Source organism: Schistocerca gregaria, chromosome 4, assembly GCF_023897955.1.
Source record: "Schistocerca gregaria isolate iqSchGreg1 chromosome 4, iqSchGreg1.2, whole genome shotgun sequence".
In the NCBI taxonomy this organism is placed as follows: domain Eukaryota; kingdom Metazoa; phylum Arthropoda; class Insecta; order Orthoptera; family Acrididae; genus Schistocerca; species Schistocerca gregaria.
In genome coordinates, this window is record NC_064923.1 from 142,357,613 (window position 1) to 142,376,926 (window position 19,314).

A 19,314-nucleotide genomic window follows, 5' to 3' on the forward strand; every position below is an offset into this window, starting at 1 on the left:
AGAGAGCCAAATTAAGCCATCGGATCACAACTATTTGCGACTGACATGCTTCATTTCTCCATATGACCGTCCACTGCAGAGGGTCTTCTCTGTGCCATCTGTGACTGTATACACAGCGATTGTGGTTGCGGGACTACCCTGCAAGCACTGCCCCGTTTCATAGGTGCCCTGACGTCATTGTTGTTGTGGTCGTCCGTTGACCGGAATGTAATCTTCCCTGGACAGCACGATCGTACGGATATCTATTGACGGTGTGTATGACTATATCGTGAATTAAACATGGGATGGGAAATAGCGGGTTTTTGCTTTAATTTTGGACACCGGTGTAGCATCATGAGGTTAGTTAACTTTGAGTGGCCCTTTAATCTTAATCTGATATTAATTATTGGGACTCTTTTAGAGCCGGCGCACAGATTTTGGTTTTATTTAACCTATTCACTTTTTAAGAAAGCTTTGCTGTGTATGTTATAGAGCACTGCGTACCCTCTCTCGGCTTAGAGTCGTCGGGACGGTGGGCTGAGCCCTTATCTCTATGTCTGCGGTCTCTTGTGTCGTCTGCGAATTCGTGCCTTGATCTGATGTGGGGCCGGTCTTTTCTCTTATTTAAATTTTCAGGTGATGGTGTGTCTCGGCATGGCTTTCAATGTCAAATATTAATATTTAACCTTTTGCTGAACTGTAGTTTTTCGTGAAAGAATTTTAAAGACCATATACACTGTTTCACTTCTCATATGTCACATTTTATACCTTTCCTTAAGTATGAAAGCTTAAGTTTAATCTTTAATGTCTATTTTAAGATTGGCCTGGTATCATAAATTATTTTAAACTGTATTAGGTAACGTAAAAAGTTCAATACTTTTCTTCAGTTCTCCCTCTGGGACCTGTTGGTTGGAATCCACATAAGATATAAGCTCTCGTCGCCTGTGTCACAGCATTTGGTAATAAGTGTAAGTCTTGTGGGAAGAGGAAGATAAGCTAATGCTTCTTGAAAACTAACCAATCATCAAAATCGCCGATCAAACTTGATAATGAAACGAAGAATTTTTTTGAATAACGTATTTAATAATGTAAATATGTACTCATTACAGCCTATTCCAAACAAAAATGATTAACTTCAGACGAGTCTTATCTTCATGTGTAGCCATTTTTACATGATCCATCTCTCCCAGCTCTGTAGTCCGTCTCGTCCATACACCTGCGGCTGAGATGGGCCTCTCACATATGTTGTCTTTCATTATATCTCTTATATTTTACGTGGAAATGTCTCCATAAAATATTGTACCTATCTTTATATGGTTCAAATGGCTCTGAGCACTATGGGACTAACATCTGAGGTCATCAGTCCCCTAGACTTAGAACTACTTAAACCTAACTAATCTGAGGACATCACACGCTTCCATGCCCGAGGCAGGATTCGAAACTGCGACCATAGCAGCAGGGTGGTTTTCAGACTGCAGTGCCTAGAATCGCTCGGCAACAGCGGACGCCGCCTTAATATGACAAAAAACACCAACGTGATGCCAGACGTACAAAAATGGTTAAAAATAAAAAAGAATTATGCTGAAGAAGGAAAGGATTGTAGCTCTCCAGGACTTACCCCATCATGCTGGGCTTCACATAGACACTTATTCGGCTGGGAGTCGTATCATAAAGCTCTTGCGTCCCCCACAGGGGCAGGCTGGCCACAACTCTTATCTCTGTACTTCAGGGACAAGGTTGACGTCACAGCTGGTCCCACACGTGTTCTATCGGCGAGAGATCTGGCTATCTTTTTGTCCGCGGAAGTATCTCAGCCTCACCCAAAACATGCATAGAGAAAAGTGCTATGTGTGTACCAGGGCAGTATTATTGAAAAATGGCACTTCGACCCTGTCGCGTGGTAGGAAACGTACGAGGACGTAGGATGTCTGTCACGTCCCGTTGCGCCATTAGACGTACCTTAATAACTACCAGAAGTGACCTGAAATCCATACACCAAGAAGTCAGAAATAACACCGCTAAGCTTATCCAAAACATTCACAGTCACGGAACGGCACCCGATGCAGCAGTTTTTGTTGAGTTATAGGTTACAATGTCCTCGCGCCAGAACACGGTGATTCTCCATCCTGGTGTTTAGTCATGGTCGACCGGAAACTTGACGACGAGTATAGCTCCTCCACCGCTCCCATGCTATCCCAAATCGGGTGTCTGTAAATCCGAATGCCCCACGATCCCAGTTACTTAACGATTAGCACAGAGGGCCGGCCAAACTGACACCTCTAACGAGGCCACTTTCAAAGTCAGTCAGGTGCTCCTAGGACTGCGTCACACGAGTACGCAGCGTCTCAGCGTCTTTCAAAATATTAACTCAAAATCTCACTCTGTTCATACTGCTTACATACTCTAACAAGTCTGGTAAAAACAGTAAACACGAATAAAACTAACGCATTCTCGTAGCCATTCTACCTCTCAGATACTGGTGCAGTTATAAATATTCATATACCGCCAATGGTGTATACGTGTAAGAAGTTGTATTGCCGTCCGACTGTATCATCAGTGTGCATCAGTTCTTTGGTCAGGAAGTATGTTTCTACACTATTTAACAAGATATGCAACGGCCAATGCAATGTAAACTTCCGTTTGACCTCAAAAATCTATAAAAGGCCTTAGAGGTGATCTTGAAGTTTCGAAGCTTTTATTATTGATAAAAATATTGGTCTCATGATTCTTCATACTAATCAGAAGGATTTTTTTTGACATCTTCAGTTCAGCAGATTTCAAATTTTTTTGTCGCTTTTCCACGTTTCTGTGATACAATGTGCAGTAAAATTCGAGATGACAAGCGGGTACCTGTAAGAGACACGAGGGAAACTTACACTTCTCGCAGTCACCTAACAGTGGTGAGCAACTAATCTCGTTTAGGGGAATATGCCCGTTTACGGTATACCTGTACATGAGGTCACAACTAAGGATATGATATATTACAGTTTTGGCTGTCATTGATTGCACAACGTCTTATATTAAGAATCTTCATGCGTACTTGGCGAAGGCGCATGAGTGGTAAGACAATTTTCAATAACTGATGATGATTATTTTATAAGTGCCCCACTAAAAAGGAGCTTCTCTAGAACAATCTTACATTCTGTGCACTGCTCTGGAAGAACAAAGTTCAAATTCCACCTGAGCTTCATCCAACATAGAACAGAACTGAATTGTCGTTTACCATTTACTTCCAGAGGGGAACATAGTTCTTTTTACCTTTCCCAGAATGAATAAATCTGTTATTTTATTGTGTACTGAACATAACAACGATAAAATAGACAGTTATACGTGTGAGCCAGAAAGCTTATTAAATTACATATTGACAATACGTCCTGTAGAAAAAAAATGATCATATTGCCAGACGATATTCAGGAACAACCTAGAGGTGGAACCTTGTTTTGCTCTATCACATCCATCACGTCATCAACAGCTTCTTACAACCTCCTCAATCGAATCAGTGCGGGGATCCAGGCCAGAGGGGGTACAACGTTTACTGACAACTGGTCTCATATTGACAAATTCTTTGCACATTTCACTCTATTTTGTACCAATGAAATAACATCACATACTCCGTCATCCCAAAATTTTTCACTTCGTTTCATCCTCCTCTACTGGTTGCTTCACCTTTTTTGTCAGGAAATGTACAATACCTTGATTTTTTTCGCCTCTCCCAAATTATTACTCAGTAACAATATATTTTTTGGGATTACCCGACTCTTGGGACAAGGATTACAGAATGTAGAACCGTTCTCTAAGAATTATGTATAGTGATTACTCTAGAATGTGCTCTCTTGGCTCTTGTTTAAAGAAATAGTACTCGTTGGTACAGTATATTTCAAATTGTTTAGGGGTGTGAATAAGTATATGTAGATGTAGATAGGTTTAGTAATAGCTCATAACACAAGTTATGTATGTCACAACATCATCTATCCCAGACAACAGGTTTTATATAACATGGGATCATATAGCCCAGAACACAAGCTGTGTATTACGTGAAATCGTCTAGACCAGATCACTACTTCGGAATGGCGCAACATCTAGCCTACAACAAAAGTTGCGTATTGCATGACAGCGTCCAGCCCAGCACGCATGCTGTGTATAACAACATTATATAGGGAACTGATAACATCGCCGTTGAGCTCAAGTACATCCCCAAAAACTACAACGACAGCTGCGGATGACTATTTTACGAACGCCCAGAACACAAGATTTCAATACCATGGCATCATCTATGCCAGAAAACAATTTGTACATGACATGACAAGAACTAACCTGGAATATTAAAAGCCCCACACATCATCCATCCCAGAACACAAGAGATGTAAGGTACATCATCTGCCCCATTAAGTTGTTTTCTCTGCTAGTTGATGCCATGACATGCTCCAGGCCCACATACTTCCGGAGCACGACATAAATAAGTAAAATTTTTTTTTAAATTACGAGCACGTGGCATACACCATTTTAAGCTTGAGTTTATGTCACATGATACGTTAACTATGAGAGCTACTGGAATTCATGAGAAAGGGCTTCACAAATTGAGCAAGTTAATAACGTGTTGGTCCACATGTGGCCCAATGCAAACAGCTATTTGGCTTGGCATTGATTGATAAAAATGCTGGATATCCTCCCGGTGGAAATCGTGCCAAATCCTGCTCAGTTGTCGCGTTAGATCGACTGTACCAGACCTGCCCACAATGTTCTCAGCTAAGGAGGGATCCGGCAACCTTACTGCCCAAGTTAAGGTTTGGGAGGCACAGAGACAGGCAGTAGAAACTATCGCCAGTCTGGCACACCTTTTCCGAAATGTAAACACAGGATGGCTTACCATGAAATGCAACAAAACGGGGTGTAGTATATCGCCGACGTGCCGTTGTGCTGTAACGGTGCCACGGAAGACACCCGAATAGGTCTTGCTATGAAGAGAAACGGCACCCCAGACCATCTCTCCTGGCTGACAGGCGGTATGCCAGGCGACACTCGGGTTAGCACCTTAGCGCTGCCCCGGGCATGTCCATACATGTCTTCGACATGGAATCTCACTGACTGGAGAAGAACTGTCTTTAATGAAGAGTCCCACGTGGGGTGTCAATCTTTCGCCACCATAATGTCTGACAACCGTGAGCTATGTTCTGGGGCATGATTTCATTTCATAGCAGGATTCTTTTGGTAGTCATCCCGGCAACGTTACAAAAAAAATGGTTCAAATGGCTCTGAGCACTATAGGCCTTAACCTCTGAGGTCATCAGTCCCCTAGAACTTAGAACTACTTAAACCTACTAACATAAGACATTACACACATCCATGCCCGAGACAGGATTCGAACCTGCGACCGTAGCCGTCGCGCGGTTCCAGACTGTAGCACCTAGAACCGCTCGGTCACTCCGGCGGCGGCAACGTTACATCAGAGCGCTAATTCGACAAAAATCTACCCTCCGTTTTGTTGCCCTTAACGCAAGCCATCCTGAGTTTACACTGCAGCAAGACAATGCCCGCTCGCACATGGCGAGAGTTTCTACCTCTTGTCTTCGCGCTTGCCAAACCGTACTTTTACCAGCAAGGTCATCGGATCTCTCCCCAGCTGAGGACTTTTACAGCAGTAACGACATGTCCGTCCAACAAGCTCGTGATTTTGGCGACCTAACGTGTCGATGGGGGAGAATTTGACTCGATATTCCTCAGGAGGTCAGTCAACATCTGCAGCAGTCAATTCTACGTCGAATAATTGCTTGCACAGGGGCCAGAGGCGGACCAAAGCCATATTGACCTACTCTAATTGTGAAGTTCTTTTTCGTGAATAAATTATCCAATTTTTCAGAAACTCTAATGATTTTTTTTTGTTTGTATATGTTTATCACATCCACCAATTCGTCCCATTCGGATAATTCATTTGTGGTGCGTCGCTTTTTTTTCTTCTTTTGTCTTGAGTTTTCGTCATTTAACGAATTTGTTGACCACAATCTGAAGAAGGAATTTTCTATTGTGCAACTCCTCCTGATCCATTAAATGATATCTTCACAGGAATTCTTAATAAAAATGTTTTGGTACCACAAAGCTCAAATAAATATAGTAATATTTTATTGTATTAAATTTCTATGCAGCTGTTATTAAATCAATGCTACGCATTTAGTTTTCTTCGAGACACCAGAAATTCTCTTGGTGAAATGAGTCTGATGATAATAATGTAATTTAAGTCGTAATGGATGGAAATGTTTTATCACTACACATAATCAATTTCCGATTAGGATTGTTATCACAGTACAGCAGCAAGAATTACGTGATAAAATGCGGTAAATTAACAAACAAATGAAACTCACTGACGTCCTAGCACTAACTGCATTGACTACCACTCTAGCCAGGCATCCTCTAGACAAACCTCATGACATCACTGCAAAAACGCTCCAATCATTTCTTATGAGAAAATAGAACATTTAATACAAACACGCTGGTAAGAGTTCCCTTACAACACGATTTGGCAGCATCATTCAGTTTAAACACTTCAGGAACTTACGTGAAACTATTATTAACACTCAAAATTAAAGTGTGATATGGAAAACCCGCGAAGAACTGCGTTCGGCCTACATTTTCGCAGCGAGTCCAAACTTCACTATTACTACATAAGTGTTCTTGCGGAAGCATACTATGCAACGGAGACACACCATTAATAAACTGTCTGATATCGAGGGAAAAAATCGTACTGAAGATGTAAGATTCTGAATACATACACTGAGGGACAAAAAATATCGCAACAACAAGAAAAAGTTGGTGCGAGTGAACAAAAGTTGGTAGGCATGTCAATAAATCTGAACGACGATGTCTATTCAAATTTCGCATCGACTCCAAACTACAGCGATTTGCGACTACAGCGGTATCAAGCGAGAGCTCATTGGATGGCAGTGTACAGGTCTGTTTTGCTTTCTGATGAAAGCTAGTTTTGTCTCGCTGCCAGTGATGGCAGTGTGTTGGTTAGAAGGAGGGTACCTGAGCACCTGTAACCAACCTGGCTGTGTGATAAGACGAACTGAACCTACATCTGGAGTTAGGGGTGCGATTTCGTATAAAAGCAGGAACACTCTCGTGGTTATCACATGCACACTGACTGCATCAGTGTAGTGATTCGACCTCTTGTGATGCCATTCATGAACAGCATTACAGGGGGTGTTTCCCAACAGGATAACGTTGGCCCAAGTACCGCTGTTGTAACCCAACATGCTCTAGAGACTGTCTACCTGTCAGCTTGCCCTGCTTGAGCACCAGATCTGCCTCCTGTCGCACACATGTGAGAAATCATTGGATGACATCTCCAGCGTCATCCACATACAGCAATAACAGTCCCTGTGCTGACTGACCAAGTGCAACAGTCATGGAACTCCATCCCTCAAACTTACATCTGCCACCTGTACAGCATAATGCATACACGTTTGCATGATGACATCGAACACTGTGGTGATTACAACGGTTATTAATGTACCAGTATTTGGTATTCGCAATGACTTACCTAAGTCTTATATTAACCTTTGACCTTGCAATATTAAGCACTCGAATATGTTACCTTGACAAGGATTTTCCCGAATAATTACTCTACGTTAAATATATTTTGGTGCTGCAATTTTTTCCGTCAGTGTATGAGCTTTAAATAAATGTGCTCCCAAATGAAAGTTTCAGTTACTCCATTAAAGGGAGGAGAGGCATGACGTTTTACTGATGTATGGCACAAGTAGATGACTTATTAAGAAAATCTTACGCACAATTGAGACCGTAGATAATACAGTAACATGGCTAGTGGACACATAAAAGATATCCAGTGGAAGTCTCTGTTACCCCATTGACAATTACTCTTACGATGTAAAGACAGACGCATATCACTTCATGTGCAAAACAACTGACAAAACGAATCTGAAACTCATAAAAACAGACCTAGAGTGAGAGGATGTAGAACTCAGGCAATTTAAATTTGGAAATTTGTGGTAAGGACTTTGGGACCAAACTGCTGAGGTTATCGTTCCCTAGGCTTACGTACTTCTTAATCGAACTAAGGACAACACACACCCATGCGCGAGGGAGGTTTCGAACCTCCGGGGGGGGGGGGGGGGGGGGAGGTGGGGCAGATATCACCAAAACTAGTTATGAAACAAACTATGCCACAAAAACAATTTTACATGACTTGTCCTTCAGTTGCGGTGGAGAGATCATAGTACCACCAGCGTTCGAAGAGCCATTAAACGCATTCTGAATCACGTGAAACCGCTACAGCAAAGTAAGAGCGCACAATATGATAATGCGACATTAAAAGATTCCGTTCTTGCGGGGTCACTACACTCAAAAGAGACGCTAGCTGTGGTTAACACTCTGAAGCTGCATAAATCGAATAACGTGAATGGAGGATTTTGTGGAAAATATAGGACAGTACACAGAAAAATGAAATTTGGATGAACAGGTCATCAAAACTGTGCATGCTCACACAGAAGTTCATTGAACCCGTGCGAAGGAAGCTTATGAAATTCTGATAGTATAAGAATGATCTTGGGCCCAGAATTCTATCGGTAAAGAGGGTGCATGGAAAGTAAGAGTTCGGGTTGTCGAATCCCGGTCAGACCACGGAAAGTTTCAGTCTGCCTCTAATCTAGCTTTTACCTCTCAAAGATGTGAGAGGTCGGCAGGAATAACACATGGTTCGGATTCCACATATACACAAAAGCTTCACCAAGAGATTACTCCGTGTTATGAGTTGAAAGAACGTAAAGATCAGCTGGTTAAAAGAAACTGGGAAAGGTTTAAAAGAAATGAACATCACAGAAGTGATTATAATTAAACTGTAGCCTTTGGAACAATAGTGTAGAAGCACAGAATCAAGGAGAAGCATCAAAAGACGACTGACACGCACTGATTAGAAGAACTGGTGAAAATTCTTAGCGAATTCAAGAACTGGTTTTGAGGGGAAAAAGACTGCAACAACCATTAAGCGAACTATCGAGGTCAAGCGAGCTTCTTAACATTATGAAAAGCAGCGTAGATAACGAAATGGGGTGATTTCACTGTCCACATTTTTGGTGATATATATGCTCATTACTGACAGTAAATTTCTTGCAATAATTCCAGCCACTGATTTTAAACATTCAAGAATAATGCGCAAGTATGAATTTTCGTGTCAAATCAGTCAATTTCACATACTTTTATATTTGAATACATTACTGTATATTACTGTAATATGGTAAGTTACATAGTTAAAAGTAAAATATTAAACAGGAAAATTTAACTTGAATCCTTCAGTTTAGTTACAATAATTCCTCCCACTTCTCAAACACGATTTTGCTATTGGTATGCCTTTTGTAAACAAGATTATGGCACTAAATGCATGTTGCTCTAATCTTCGTGTCGTTGAATCTGGAACAAAGATATCTACACCTACATCTACATACATACTGCGCAGGTCACCGTACGGTGCGCGGCGGAGAGTACCCTGTACAACTACTAATCGTTTCCCTTCCTGTTGCACTCGCAAACAGAGCGAGGACGGAACTACTGTCTGTATGCCTCCGTATGAGCTCTAATTTCTTGACTTTTTATCTTCGTGGTCCTTACGCGCAATGAATGTTGGCAGCAGTAGAATCGAGCGGCAGTCAGCCTGAAAATGCCGGTTCCCTAAATTTTCTCAATAACATTTCCGGAAAAGAATGTCACCTTCCCTCCATGGATTCCCGTTTGTGCTCCAAACATCTCGCTAAATTTACATGTTTTACGAACCCACCGGTAACAAATCTAGCAACCCAACTCTGAATTGCTTCAATGTCGCCTTGCAGTTCGACCTGGTACAGATTCCAAACACTCGAGCAGTACCCAAAAATAGGTAGCACCAGCATCCTATAAGCGGTATCTTTCACAGGTGAACCACTCTTTCCTGTAACTCTCCAAATAAAGCGATATCAACGATACGCCTTCCATAACGCAGTTCTCACATGCTCGTTCCATTTCGTATGGCTTTGTAACGTTACGGTCAGACATTAAAGCGAATTGACTGTCTCGAGCAGGACACTAGTAATACAGTATACGAATATTACAGGTTTCTTCTTCCTACTCGTCCGCATTGACTTACATTTTTCCACATTTAGAGCTTCCTTGGTATTTCTGTAACCTAAGTGAACGGTGTGACGACTGCATTTCTTTACACAAAACAGTCTTTTACATCTACATCAATACTCGGCAAGACATTTCACGCTGTGAGGTGGAGCGAGCTTCTGGCACCAACAACTGATCCCCCATCCCTGTTCCACTCGTAAATGGCACATGGGAGTAACGATTGTCGATAAACCTCTGAATTAGCTCTAATTTCTCCAGTTTCTTCATCGTGGTTATTTCGCGAGAGGTATGTTGGAGGACGTACGTTGTTCGATTCTTGCCGTTAAATACTCTCTCGAAATTTCGGTAGGTAACTTATCTGCTATGCATAATGCCTCTCTCGTAGCGTCTGCCAATGGAGAATGTTGACCACTTCTGTGACGCTCTCGCGATGTATAAAGGAACCAGTGACGAAATGCGCCTCTCTTAGTTGCATATTCTCTGTCTCTATTAGTGCTACCTGGTAATAGACCTACGTTGATGAAATCAAGGACCGACTGAACAAGCGCCTTGTAAGATACTTCTTTCGTCGATGAGCTACACTAGTGGACATTAGAATTGCTACACCACGAAGATGACGTAGGAAAGACGCGAAATTCAACCGACAAGAAGAAGATGCTGTGATATGCAAATGATTAGTTTATCAGGGTATTCACACAAGGTTGCCACCGGTGGCGACACCTACAACGTGCTGACACGAGGAATGTTTCCAACCGACCTCTCATACACAAATAGTAGTTGACCGGCGTTGCCTGGTGAAACATTGTTGTGATGCCTCGTGTAAGGAGGAGAAATGCATACCATCACATTTCCGATTTTGATAAAGTTCGGATTGTAGCCTTTCGCGATTGTGATTCGTTGTATCGCGACATTGCTGCTCTCGTTGGTCGAGATCCAATGACTGTCAGCAGAATATGGAATCGGTGGGTTCAGGAGGGTAAAACGGAACGCCTTGCTGGATCCCAACGGCCTGGTATCACCACTAGCAGTCGAGATGACAGGCATTTTATCTGCCAGGCTGTAACGGATCGTGCAGCCACGTCTCGATCCCTGAGTCAACAGATGAGGACGTTTACAAGACAACAACCATGTGCACCAACAGTTCGACTATGTTTGTAGCAGCACAGACTATCAGCTCGGAGACCATGGGTGCGGTTATCCTTGACGCTGCATCACAGACAGGAGCGCCTGCAATGGTGTACTCAACGACGAATGGCAAAACGTCTTTTTTTCTGATGAATCCTGGTTCTGTTCACGGCATCATTATTGAGTCATCCGTGTTTAGCGACATCGCGGCGAACGCACATTGGAAGCGTGTATTCTTCATCGCCATACTGGTGTATCACCCGGCGTGAAGGTATGGGTGCCATTGGTTACACGTCCCGGTCACCTCTTGGTCGCATTAACAGCACTTTGAACAGTGGACGTTACATTTCAGATGTGTTACGACCCGTGGCCTTCATTCGATCCCTGCGAAATCATACATTTCAGGAGGATGTAGCAGGTCCTGTACGGGCCTTTCTGGATACTGAAAATGTTCGACTGCTGCCCTGGCCAGCACCTTCTCCAGATCTCTCACCGATTGAAAACGTCTGGTCAATGGTGCCCGAGCAACTGTCTGGCCACAATACTCAGGTCACTACTGTTGATGAACAGTGGTATCGTGTTGAAGTTGCATGGGCAGCTGTACCTGTACACGCCATCCAAGCTCTGCTTGACTCAATGTCCAGGCGCATCAAGGCCGTTATTACGGCCAGAGGTGGTTGTCCTGGGTACTGATTTTCTCAGGATCTATACTCCCAAATTGCGTGAAAATGTAATCACATGTCAGTTGTAGTATAATATAATTGTCCAATGAATACCCGTTTATCATCTGCATTTCTTCTTGGTATAGCAATTGTAATGACCAGTAGTGCACATTTCCTTACGATTCTTCCTATGAATCTCAGTCTGCAATCTGATTTCCCTAATATTTGTTTTATATTTGTTTTATGTCGCCAGTTCATTGAGCTCGCTTTATTGCTGCAGTGATGTCAGTATGGAAGTTTTAAGTCTCTGTTTAAAATACTGTTGTACCATTTCTCGTCGAACGCTCGAGAGAAACCTTGCACCTTGCAGAACACTCACTTACTGTACTGATATGATGGTTTAAAACGATGACAGACATATTTTGACAAACTTTTTTATATTTGTTACCATCGACATGTTGTGCTTCGGAAAAAGGAAACGTCAGCACTGTACACAGGTAACATTAGTAATAAGAATGGTTCACAGTGTCACTTTTTAGCCCCGTTGGGATAACTAACTGTATATTGAAAGCTCGGCTCATTAGTGAGCCTGATCCGACATACACAATCAGACATTGGCATTATAACCTACAGTATGTAGAGAGACAGAACTTCTAGCGTGGGTGATCTTAATATGGTTCTCTAGCAAGAGGAAATAGCAATTAATGTTTTATGTAATCTCGATGAAGAAGCTGAAAATTTTACAGAAAAAGATATAGATAAGGTTTGTAGTCACAATAGTGAAGAATTACTTAAGGCCTTTAGGGGACAACCTCACTTACATTTGATTCAGTTCCACATCTGCACGCCAATATAACGTCAGTAACGAAGAGATTAATTTATATTAGCGTACGTTCCAAGAAGAATCACTTTACGTATTACTCTCTCCCACAATATGATGTTAAACATCACAGGAATACTTGTTACAATATATCTCACACTGTCAGAAATCAATCGTATTCTCTATCACTGCAGATGAGTACCATCGCTTCTGTAATTTTGTGTTTTATAATTTTCAAAATAAATAAGACACTTAAAGTCTCGTCATTATACTCTTCAGCCTCGCGACTGTCTTCATGTAAGGAAAGAATTTCATTGTTCTCTGTAATTTTGGTTACAATAAGTACGTCACATAACTCATGTTTTTTATTTAGAGCAGTTTGTCCATATTTCTTTACTGATGATGTGTACAGAGTTTAATTATCTTTCATGTGTTTAACTACGTTGAGAAACGATTGATTTAGTGACTTACCGATTGCGCGCCATCAGCACATCGTCATATATACATCTGCATTTTTAGAAGTCGATCCTTGCGATCTAAATTCCTTGTTATGCACTCCGATCACTGTTTGTGTGCAATGCAAGTCGTTTGTTGCATCATACTTCACATTATCTCGGTCGGCTGTCACTCAACTTTTTCACTTACCCATGTCGACTCGGTACATGACCCTCCAAGATGTCGGACAAGAGCAAGTGACGGAGTCGTCTTTGGCCTAGTATGGGTTTTAATGCATATTTACAATAAAATTCTGATTATCCATGTTTTTAATGTGCTGCTGCTGTGATCAGTGCCCCACTTCAGAAAAATTAATCTTCGGTGCATTTAAGTTCTATCATTTCATTACACTTAATTACATGTCTATTCTTTGAGTGGTACTGAACCTACCATTGCTGGATAAAGGCCTCTTCAAGACTGCTTTATAAATAACGATCATCAGCTTTTTGCATCTTTTCTTACAGCTAGGAACACAATACATAATGTTCAGTTACTTAGCCTCACTGTGTACACAGCCCCTTTGATTTCAGCTGCATAGTAGTCACTTTCACGCCCTCTGCCTTTTGTGTTACTAATCTCGTGAAATAACGATCTGAGAATATCAATTAAACCCGAATTCATATGAAGGTATGCCGACCTTATCTCTTTTTACACACTATTCGCGCGAGGATAAGGAAGCTGAAGGTAGTTAATATGATTGCCAAACATAGTGACGTATTAGGTCTGCAACTTCGCTTCCGCAATTTTTTTCTCGGAGTTATAAGCCTGATTGTGAAACACGTACAAAAAAATTACGATTCAAAGCACTGGTCATCGCTGGCCACTAATTTCTCCCACTGCTCGGGTATTAAACAAAGCCCGCAGCTGAAGAACAAGGTAGCTTCGGAGCAAATACGTGAATCGATTCAGTTTTGCCCTTTTTCATATGACTAGAAGTGCTGCCGAGGGCCACTGATCGAAAAAGTTGATTGAGGGAGCAGTGTCTGCAGAATATAGGATTACGTTTGGAGTGACAGGACTTCGCATTTCAACGTTTCAAAGTATATTTCTATGGGTTTTGCGAGACGGGGTCGAGCATTGTCATGCTGTGAAATCAGCTTTTCATGTGTATTGGTACGCTGTTGCCGTTTGTCTTTCAGTGCTCAGCTTAAAAGCTTCATATAACGATTTCCTGAGATTTTTTTCGTCGGTTCCAGTAGCTTTGAAAACCTCTCTTCCAGAGCCATACCGGTCGTCTACGTGAAAATCACCTTTCCTGAAGCGTTGAAACCATTCTCTGAAAGTTCTTTTGTTACTAGATCGCTCAGCACATGTCTGATAAAGCATTTCATGAGCCTCAGTGGCAGATTTTTCATGGTATAGCATAAAATTGAGACTTATCGCAAATGGCCAGAACTGAGATTGTAAACTGACTTTATGATACAATCGAAAATTTAGTAATATTTTGATAACGTTATTTTTACAAATGTTTAAGCTTCTTTTATGGGCTTACGACGTACCATTAACACCACCACTTGTCCCTTCTGCCATATATTGCAGAACCGCGGAAGCGAAGTTGTAGACCTAATAACTATAGACATAAACTAATTATAAGGTTTGACAAAGATATCGATTTTGGCTTGTACTGGTTGTATTGATTATGAATTGTATTTAGAGTACTAGTGACTTGTGAATCTGTTGATTTATGTGTATGAGCGTGATCGACGGTAAACAATGTAGACAACATTAAGTGCCATCTGATTGCTGTTGGTAAGACGCTCTGCCTTGAAAATGTTATTATTGACTTGGTGGAAGTTTTCCAACACTGCTCTGCAAGTAGATCGTGGTCGCGGCAAACCGCTCCTGGCTCCATTGAGAAAGGGAGCTCGTGAGAGTAGGTAGCGAAACAGTGCCCTGCAGGAATTCGAAATGAGGAACGGCGACGTAATTGCGCTGGAAGGGCAGGAGGGGGCGTCTGCCATTTGTCCCACTAAAGCCCGGAGCCGCAATATCGGAGCTTCCCACAGCTACCTGCCTCGAGCGGGGTGGGCCCCGATCCGTATAAAGCGCACGGCAGTGGGTGTTGTGGCCACAGAACTTCACCTGCCATCATGCCGAGAGGTGCTCAGCTGTTCCTGCTGCTGGCTCTGGTGACTGCTGCTCGAGTTCTCGACACGAAGGCGGAATCCGCGCTGACGGAGAATGATTCGCAATCCTCATCCCAGGACAGCAGAGTGGCTTCGCACGAAAGGAATGAAGAAACCGCCGAAGATCGTCCCGATCGTGAAGCCCCGAATGCGTCGTTTCGCAGAGGAAGAGAGGCAGCGGGGTTCGATTCTCGTGTCGATGGACGGAATGGGATCGGTGACGAATTGAGAACAGATGAGGGTCCATGGTTGGCAATGCTAGAGGGGGGTTACATCCCTGCAGGGTCGGCGCGAGAAGTCGTCCAGCGAGAAGCTGCGATACACGAAGACCCTGGGGTGTGGTTCGGTCCACGGTACGGACGACGAAGCAGCTGTGGTGATGAGGCTCCGCTGAAGTGGTTGCCCCAAGTGGAAAAGCGGGCGGCCAAGTCTCCAGCACTGTGGTTCGGACCGCGGGTGGGTCGACAGACAGCCAAAAGGTGAAGACGCGCTCTGGACGGACGACGAGAGGGAGTTCAAGGACGGTGGATCGCAGCGCCAAGACAGGCGTGCCCATCCGCCCGGTCTGTGGTTCGGACCCCGGGTTGGTCGGCGCAGTGATGCCGAAGTGGACGACATGCTATGGTTCGGACCCCGTCCCGGGCGCAGTGTAGATGTGGACAAGCAGGAGCAGACTGAGGATATGTACGAGGATGGAGTCGCGACGCGCGACCAGAGGGCTGCTAAGCATCCTGGATTGTGGTTCGGTCCTCGTTTTGGTCGATAAATTATGTTGAAGTGTTGCGTAGTACTGACTAACTTAATCTTGTGTCGAAAGTTCAATGTTTGTTTTGAATTTAATTTTCCTTTCTCGATGCACAGTGTAAATAAAAAATGTGAAAAAATAAATATTACAATCTCTCGAAGCATTTTTGTTGTTTAGTGTTTTTGTGTTTACAATTTATTTTAAAGTAATTTCAATTCGATACTGAGTTCTCGACATGCTGCAGAAATGTGGCATTTCGTGTAATGACCGCATTTATTGCATATTTTATTGCATATACGTATTCCAAGGAATCATATTGTCTAAAATATACACACCGTGCTATTGAACTCACTATCTCGTATTTAGAATTTCATAGATACTGTATTGTAAATTAATAGCGTCCAGCAATAGCAGTTACATTATGGCAAATGAAAAGGTAAACGAAAGCTCATTAGATTGAAGTAAGAACTGAAACTATTTTAAACTGCTTTTATTATTATTATTGCACAGACTTTGCCACTTGTGAAGGATTTGATGAAATTTTGCCGGCTCCGTTTCTTTTGTCTTCGGTATTCTATAAGTTAAACTTGTTTTTTAAATAAACATTATCTGAAAATACATTGTCATCGATCCTGCACTGAACCACAATGCTTCTTTCTCTCTTCCTTTACTTCATTTTCTAATACGGCAACATTGTACGTGCGTCACGTGACAAAAAATTCAAGAAAATCTCATGTGACAGAGTGAGGCACTGGTGTATCTTTGAGCAGAAAACAGCACCCCCACACTGTGAGTGCGTAAGTTGGAACCACGTTAACACTACACCACGTCTGGTTTCATTTATGCCCACATATTGTGTAGGGTATAACGAAGCTCAAGTATCCCCTTAATAGTATTTTGCTGCAGCTTTTGGTTTGAGAACCAAAATGAAAGGTGTAAAACGTTGTACGTGCTGTCTCTATTTAATATATATTGAGATCAAAAACCTACAAAATTTCCCATAACTGCCTCCAAACACTAGCAATTAGGGAAGATATTTAGTACTTTTGCAGAAGCCTGAAAATCTAATGCTTTTTTTTTTGCAAGCAACGATCATCCTACACAAGAAGAAGTGAACACTACATCTACTAGAAATAATCTGTTTTTCTCCTCTTTTTCTCGTACCATCTAGCTATTTGTACACACATAATTTATTTTGTACGTATTCTCCTAATAATATATGTGAGCAGCTGTAGTTACGTTAAATAAACTAACCATAATGCTATTATTAAAAGTATAATACACTAAATATACATATTTGTGCTTAAAATCAGATAGACAGCATAAAATACTCAGTAAGGAATGGAGTTTACACACAACATATCAGTGGGCTTGATAAATAAATTCAGTTCTATATTCCTCCTGTTTCTTCTGTTGTGCCACGATATTATGTAAGAATATGCTGTTTCAAAGACAAACTAACAATAGTTATATCAAAATATCACATCGATTTAAATTAAGAGTTTTACTGTCATACAATTACATATTTCAGTTTCTTTTGTTGGTAGTATGAAACATATTTTCGGTCTCTTCGATTTTACGACTTCTCAATTCCGTAAATGTAACTCATATTTCGCTAGAATTGTGCCCTTTTTAGCATAGCATATGGCATTATAGCATATTATAACTCGTCACTGTAAATTAGGTCTATATGGTTACCCAAAAATCGCAAAACACCTAGTGACAAATTATTAATTAAATTAAAACTTGAAGTCATGTTTAAAGCAGATGTTCACTCGTTTCTTTTGTTACACTACGTGAAATTTTCCATCAATATTTTAATACGATAATTTTATGATCTTAAATTTCCTTTTTTATTTTCGCCATGTTAGAACCTGTCCGATGCACGACTGATTTCCATCTCTAAAGAGATTGTCATCTGGGCAGAATTAAAAGCCCTAATATCCCTCCATAATATCCTTCCACCAGTCCACTCGATAAATACTGGTGTAGTCTATTCAATGAAGTGATGAACTTTTATTTGGCTTGTTACTTTTAAGATACGTCTTAGTAAGCTGACTGCGAGTATCCTCAATCGTTCCAGATTTAAGTGTAAGTTAAGGACAGCAACACTAAGTTTGTAACAATGACATCTCATTGTGTTTAGATTTCAATATACACTCCTGGAAATTGAAATAAGAACACCGTGAATTCATTGTGTCAGGAAGCGGAAACTTTATTGACACATTCGTGGGGTCAGGTACATCACATGATCACACTGAAAGAACCACAGGCACATAGACACAGGCAACAGAGCATGCACAATGTCGGCACTAGTACAGTGTATATCCACCTTTCGCAGCAATGCAGGCTGCTGTTCTCCCATGGAGACGATCGTAGAGATGCTGGATGTAGTCCTGTGGAACGGCTTGCCATGCCATTTCCACCTGGCGCCTCAGTTGGACCAGCGTTCGTGCTGGACGTGCAGACCGCGTGAGACGACGCTTCATCCAGTCCCAAACATGCTCAATGGGGGACAGATCCGGAGATCTTGCTGGCCAGGGTAGTTGACTTACACCTTCTAGAGCACGTTGGGTGGCACGGGATACATGCGGACGTGCATTGTCCTGTTGGAACAGCACGTTCCCTTGCCGGTCTAGGAATGGTAGAACGATGGGTTCGATGACGGTTTGGATGTACCGTGCACTATTCAGTGTCCCCTCGACGATCACCAGAGGTGTACGGCCAGTGTAAGAGATCGCTCCCCACACCATGATGCCGGGTGTTGGCCCTGTGTGCCTCGGTCGTATGCAGTCCTGATTGTGGCGCTCACCTGCACGGCGCCAAACACGCATACGACCATCATTGGCACCAAAGCAGAAGCGACTCTCATCGCTGAAGACGACACGTCTCCATTCGTCCCTCCATTCACGCCTGTCGCGACACCACTGGAGGCGGGCTGCACGATGTTGGGGCGTGAGCGGAAGACGGCCTAACGGTGTGCGGGACCGTAGCCCAGCTTCATGGAGACGGTTGCGAATGGTCCTCGCCGATACCCCAGGAGCAACAGTGTCCCTAATTTGCTGGGAAGTGGTGGTGCGGTCCCCTACGGCACTGCGTAGGATCCTACGGTCTTGGCGTGCATCCGTGCGTCGCTGCGGTCCGGTCCCAGGTCGACGGGCACGTGCACCTTCCGCCGACCACTGGCGACAACATCGATGTACTGTGGAGACCTCACGCCCCACGTGTTGAGCAATTCGGCGGTAC

The 19,314-nt window shown here is 42.6% G+C and overlaps 1 pseudogene; it reads left to right on the forward strand.

Annotated features, from left to right (window-relative positions):
* The first annotated feature begins 15,285 nt into the window (after positions 1–15,285).
* LOC126267240 (uncharacterized) lies at positions 15,286–16,483 on the forward strand (annotated as a pseudogene).
* Positions 16,484–19,314: the final 2,831 nt, after the last annotated feature.